This window comes from Balaenoptera physalus (genome assembly GCF_965194825.1).
Source record: "Balaenoptera physalus genome assembly, chromosome: 18".
Taxonomy (NCBI): Eukaryota; Metazoa; Chordata; class Mammalia; order Artiodactyla; family Balaenopteridae; genus Balaenoptera; species Balaenoptera physalus.
Window position 1 is genome coordinate 3,929,015 of NC_138899.1, and position 6,735 is coordinate 3,935,749.

Below are 6,735 nucleotides of genomic sequence, written 5' to 3' on the forward strand. Positions count from 1 at the left end.
TTAGATAAAATCGTATTGATTAAACTTATTTTTCCTTTAATAAATAAATATCACACTCCGAAAGATTTTTATAGCAAGTAATATATCCCTGGGGCATATTAGTACTGTCTCTAAAGCAATGGCATACATTCTGGTTTCCCAAAAGTCCATCAACTATAACCTCATATGCGCACACAGGTTGATCACGTGATTAGGGACCATGGCAGCTAATGTTAAGTACATGTCACATATGCTTGTATAATTTTAATAAAGTAAACAACTTGACACAGACAAACAGACATGTTCTGAAGGACCCTTAACCCAAGGATGACAAATTACCTTCAAAGCCTTTAAACATATCCAGAGCAAAATTTAATTTATTCTAGCAGCTATGCAGTAATCCCATAAAGAGGCAGGTGGGTCTGTGGTTGCTCCCTTCCCAGTCCCATGGCTTTGCTTTCAGGACCTCACGGACAACTTTGGAGTCTCTTGTTCTTCCTCTCGATTCTAAGGCAATCACTAGGAAATTCATGGATGGAGTGTAGCGGCTTCATAAATACCCCCCAAGAACCCAAGGCAAACATGTGCGAGACATTTCCACTTTCACCTGAGCAGAGATTCCAGACACCTCACGAGCTTCTCGAAGAAAGCCACCACTCAGGGAGGATCAGCGGTTCCCGGAGCGCTGGCACTTGGAAGGATAAAGACCGCCCCGCGCGCCTGCCTTTCTGCCCATTGACTGCTCTGGCTAATTCACAGCAGCTAAGTTTTCTTGGCCCTGCTGAGCAAAAGACAACCCCTCCTCCTCCAATGCCTAAACAATTCTTTCGAGTGGCAAACGCTGAACGCCCAATTTAAATGCCCCTGGATCATTCCCCCCACACAGAGATCTGAGGCACGAGTGAGTAGCTACAGCTTTTCGATAAACGACAGAAATGCTAAGAGAACTTGATGAAAATCATTTCCATCACCTTTCGGGGGTATACCAGAGACCAGTTAAACCCAGCGCTTTCACAGACCGCGTCGGTTTCCCCCAGCCAGGGAAGATGGGGCGCGAGCGGCGGGGGAAGCAGCAGCCACGAACCAAGAGCCCGGGGCGGGTACCGCGCCACCCGCCGACTGGGCCCCCCCTGTCGCCGCCGGGCCTCTGAGACAATGGAGCTGACATTGTCCCGCGGGGGTCGCGGCCAGGGGTCAGTACAACAGTGGAAGAGGCGACAGCCTGGGGGCCCTCCTTCACTCCCACATCTTTGTTCTCTGAAGTAGTCGCTCTTTTTCGTCCCCGAAGAAAAAGAGAAAGAGGGCGAACCCCCGCCGCCCCCCAGGAGTGGCCGTGTAGGGGACCGCGCCGCCCCTCGCATCTCCCGCGGCAACGAGAGGCTTCCGGCCCCTCTCAGCTGCCAGGTTGTCGTCTTCTCCGGGGCTGGGTCCAGAGTTCGGAGGGTTTCTGCCCTCAGCCCGCGGCCACACACCTCCCCGCGTCCCTCTCCGGGAAAGGGCCCGCCAGCCTCCTCTCCACGCCCCCCGCTCCGCCCTGGGACTCCGGCTGCGGACCCGGCGACGCAGGTGCCAGCAGCCCGCGCCCTCCCGGAGTCGCCCCGCCGACCTCCGGACCCGGAGGCCAGGCTGCCGAGCCAAGGGCCCCGCGCACGGCGCCCGCCGCCGCCCTTACCTGCTGGAGGAGGGTCCGCCGGAGCCGCGACCCCGAGACTCGGTTCCTGGGGCGCCCCGCGAGGGTGCGCGGTGCGCGGGTCCCCTGCGCCCGGGGCCGCGACGCGCTCGGGGCGGGCGCGGTGCGCGCAGCCCGGCCGGCGGGGCCGGCGTGGCGCTCGGAGTCCGGCGTCTGCGGCCACGCTCGCCCCTCCCCGCACGCCCGTCAGCCACGGGCTGCGCTCGGGCTCCCGGGGGCGCCGCTCCGCCCGCCGTCGCTCTGCGCGTCTCTCCCGCCTCCCTCCGCGCCCGCCCGGCGGCCCCTCCGGGGCGGCCGCCTCCTTCCCACGCTCTCGCGCGCTGAGGCCGCGCCTCTCTCCTCTCCCAGCTCCTCCGATCCTCCCCTTCGGGCTCTCCCGCCTCCCGCTTGGCTGCGAATCTAAGAATGGGACTCACTCTGCAAACTTTTCCGTCCGGACTTTGCAAGAAGCGAGGCAGCAGGAGGGGAAGGGGGTGGCCCGGACGCGGGTCCCCTGCGCAGTGGCCCAGAGCTGCGACCTGGCGCGGGCATCCCCCTTGGGCAGTCCGATCGGAACAAAGGCCAACTCGGGGGCTGTGGCAGTTGTCACCGGAGGAGATGAGTGACCCTTTTTAAAGATACAGAGGCCATAACAGTCCTTCCCCCTCTGGTATTTGAGAGCCTCTGAGATTCTCCTGAAATCTGCTCCGGAATACGAACTGCAGCGTGGGACGACAAGCACGGGCAAGGAAAAGCCTTTCTCCAGGCAACTGCGCTCAATGGTAGTTTTCATGACAAAATAGAAAGCTTCCCTCCCCACTCCCCAAAATCTTGTTTTTGGTTGGTTCTGTAAACATGTTTCACTGCCCACATTTTGCCGTGAGGGCTATATTCTATATTAATTCTAGGGTTAATGTGATATATATACACAGATATATATATATATATGCATACATAGATATACAGATATATATGCATATGTACAGATGTGTATGAAAACATATGTACAGATATAATATATAATAGCAGAGAGTCTTGTATATAACACATACTCAAGAACTGTTTATTCCAATGAGACCATAACCGTGTTAATCATTAGTTATTGGATATATTTGCATAAATCATATACATGGGTATATAAAGAAGACCTAGAGATCTCTGCCTGGAATGTAAGTTTCATTCTTAAATGACATTATACCACTGCATGTTCAGGAAAGGATTAAATAATGATTCTGAGATACCAATTTAATTTTCACTCATATTTCATATTTTTCTGTTGAGATACAGTTTTTGAATTTCAAGATTGGATCAATGAAATGAATTCATTTATCTTGTAACTACATGAGACTTATCTGGAGATGCTTTCCCTGTATAATGTGACGAGATTGGAGGCCCGAGTCAGGTTTAATTCTTATAAAAATAATTTACAAAATCATTGAATTTATCAAAGCAATTTAACAATAGTACTAAGAATAATGTAGACTAGTAAGAATGAGTAGGAATTAAAAGTGAAATATTTCAGCACCTAATAGAAGTGGGCTGTGAGGACTATTCCCTAGTTCTATGTTTATTGTGTTGTATAATATGTGAAACCATTACATTTCTCTCCATATGGTAAAATTTGTATAGTAGAAGAAACTTCCCCAGAGCTAACCTACCAAAAGTTAGCTCTGGTAACTAGCACTTAAACTCTATACACATCAAATAAAAGGGGCCTATTAAAATACTAACGTGGATTCAGCATGAGCGTTTAGGCTCTGTATGGCTAACACCCTTACAGTTCTCAAATATAGGCTATATGTTTGTACCTATCATATATCTGTTTCTACATTAGCAGCTTATAGTTATAAGAAACTAAAAGAAAAATATGTACATAAAAACCCATAAATCGTAAAGAAGATCACATTTGTATTCGAGCCATTCCCATCACATTCTACATCATGTAGTCATAACAGTGGCTTCAAATACACAACTGACTTTGTTAAGGTTTTAAAAAGTGATTTTGCTAGCCAAGCATATAGGCAATATATTATTAAGAATGCCAATATTGGTTCAATTCCCAGAGGTAATTTTTCTCTTTAAAGTGAGATATAAACTCTGGTTTACCATTGGCAAGCACTGTGTTTACAAGGAGACATCCGATTCTAGAAAGAGCAGTTCTTTTGCTAGCACAGAAACGGGCATTATCCAGCTTTGCAACCCCAGGAGGCACATGATAGTAAAAGAGGATTGCCTTAAACAGAAGCCCGGACACAGCTACTTTCACATCCTAATTTAAAGTTTTTGTCACTTTTCAGAACATCAATAATTAGCTTCATCTTATGGAAAAGTGTGTGCGGTGAATTCTTTGTATTTTATTACACTCATATAATCCACTGTGCCTCTTACATACCTTTGTCAAATGAACTGGAAACTTAAAAATGGAAATACAGTAAGTTGCCAATTCTTATCATTTTGGGGAAACAGAGACATTCATTTCCTGTAAAACAGCATGTCTAGATTAAAGTTATGTCCCTAAAAGTATGCGACAGCAAAAGGAAAATTTCATATTATTGGCAAACAGCATCATTTTTAAATCAATGCACAGTTATAAGTCCTGCTTCGCCAATTTGTATGAGAGTCCAGTTTCTCTATTTATTTGCTATGAACTGTTTGTGTGCCCCCGAAATTCATCTGTTGACATCCTAACCCCCAAAGTGATGGTATTCGGAGGAGGGGCCTTTGGGAGGTGATGAAGTCATGAGGGTGAAGCCCCCATGAAGGTATTTGTGATGAGGAGAAACAAGAGAGCGTCTTGCTCTCTGCTGTCTGCCACGTGAGGATAAATGAGAAGAGAGCTGTCTGCAACCCAGAAGAGGTCCTTCCCCCAGAGCCCAACCATGCTGGCACCCTGATCTTAGACTTCCAGCCTCCAGAAATGTGAGAAATAAATTTGTGGTGTAGATAAGCCTCCTAGCCTATGCTAATTGGTCACAGCAACCCAAACTAAGACATTTTTGTAACTATTATTGAGGGAGGGGTATTGAAATCTCCAACAATAATTTTGAATTTTTGTAGTTTTCCTCGCAGTCCTGTCAGTTTTTACCTCATGCATTTAGAATTTCCGTTTTCAGTGCATAATGTTTAAAATTGTTATATACTCCTGGTGAATCGATCCCTTTACCATTTTGAAATGATTTTTTTTACCTCTAGTATTCTTTGAGATGAAATCTACTTTTTCTGATATAGATATCTGATATCTGTAGCTTTTTTTTTAAATTAGTGTTTGCATGGTGTTTCATTCCATCTTTTGACTTTTAAACTATTTGTGCCTTTATATTTAGAGTGTGATTCTGTGGGAAGAGGTCATGGAGAGGATGTGACCGCCAGTTGACTCTCAGCTCCACGCGAGGAATCAGGGGCTCCCCACCCCCTCCCCTCCCCTTGGAATGTCCGCTCTGCCCACCGTTCAGGCAGTGGGAGCCGTGTTCAAGGATGCAGCCCTGAGAGCGCTGTGTGGCTGGGACCATCTGGATGGTACGCGTGCCCGAACCCCGTTAAGGTCTTTCTATAAACTTTTATGATTCTGCTGGGTAAGTGTGGAGATCCATTCATCTTGCAGCACCCAGGACAAGCCTTGTAGGTAAGTCTCCTTGCTTATTATACCTGCCGCCTACCAGCCTGGAGTGTCTGCCTCTTTCTCAGTCTCCTTGCCCTCCAGGAGGGTGTCAGTTTCAGCTTTCGCCTGGGGAACCCTTGAAGTTGGGAACCATAATTAAGGTACATTAGTTACCATGGAGACACCGATGTCATTTGTATATGCAGAGCTTATTGACCAAAACATGAGGCTTAGAAAACTTCAGACCTTGTGTCATGGTTATTGAGACCACATATGTGGTGTGAAATCTATTTATAAATCTCTGAGTTGTTCGTGAAAGTGTTTGCAATTTTATAAACATACAAATGATCTGGAAACATTTTTAGTTTTAAAATATTCTTACTTTCTGAAGTATCATTGTTTTGATTTAAATATTTTTCTTCAAGTGGTAAGAACAGATTTTAATCAGTAATATACTATTACAGGAGAGAAAAGAGTTCCACTATGATTTATACAGAGGTGTGATTTAAATATATTTAATCTTTAATTTATAATTACCCATGAGTTTTATACCATCACTCCTTTCAGTTTCCAGGAGTCAGAATAAGGCAGTGGTCAGGTGGTCCTGAAAACCCCTGAAGTAAAGAAAATACTGCATTTTTCTGCTAAATTCTCTGATTAGAAAAAAAAGTTAGCATTGCTACAAAGTATAGTTTACATTAAAAACTCTTTCAGTTACAAAGGGTCAAAGGGTCTAAGATGTAGCTACTTTTCACTTTATCAAACAAAAGGCAGTTTGCTTTCCTAGTGTGAGTACCAAGGATTCTGAATGGTGACACCCTTTGTGTGTTTGTCACATGAGCTCTGCAGTCTGGATATTTCTCATAAAGTGACTCCTTTTCCTCCAAGGGTCCTCGTTCTGTCCTACATACTCATCTCCTGGGTCTTGGTACCTTAGACTCAGTTCCATCCAGGCTTTATGACCACACAGACTCTGATTCCAGGTTCATTACTCCTTCAGTTACCCCAGTCTTTTCATAGAGATAGACTTTTTACCTGCTGACCTAAAATGAAATGCATTTCCCAAACCAAGACTCTGAACCCTGTTTTTATTTCTAGTAAAACTTCCTTCCCAGATCAATGTCCTTGGGTTGAAATTGACTCTGTCTCCATCTTTCCGAAATCCGCTTAAGCTATAACTCTGTGGTTCATTTCTGCCCTGACATGGATATTTTACTTATTATTGTATTGTTAATCCACACCGAACAGCATGGCTCTTTTCCACATCTCATCGGTGAAAACTTCGTATTTTTAAACATATGATTAAATGACCAGGATAAGTGAATATACAACCCTATTACAATTCCAACAATTCTTGTTGATTGATTCAAGTATACTGACTTGATTATTGCAATAAACACTTTCAACCAGCTGAATCTGACAGATCGAGTGATTTATGTAATTATTATTGCGTTTCATGCTCATTAGACAAGAAAGGTAAGACATTCAT

The 6,735-nt window shown here is 45.4% G+C and overlaps 1 protein-coding gene across 2 annotated transcripts in view; it reads right to left on the minus strand.

The window, feature by feature from the left end:
- Nucleotides 1-1,729, minus strand: part of MYO16 (myosin XVI) — a 546,696-nt gene extending 544,967 nt beyond the window's left edge. The window contains exon 1 of one of the 2 annotated variants that reach the window (XM_082435257.1): nucleotides 1,652-1,729. The gene's annotated coding sequence lies outside the window, so the exon portion shown is untranslated. The remainder of the gene's footprint in view (nucleotides 1-1,651) is intronic. The other variant, XM_082435255.1, reaches the window with a different exon arrangement.
- Nucleotides 1,730-6,735: the final 5,006 nt, after the last annotated feature.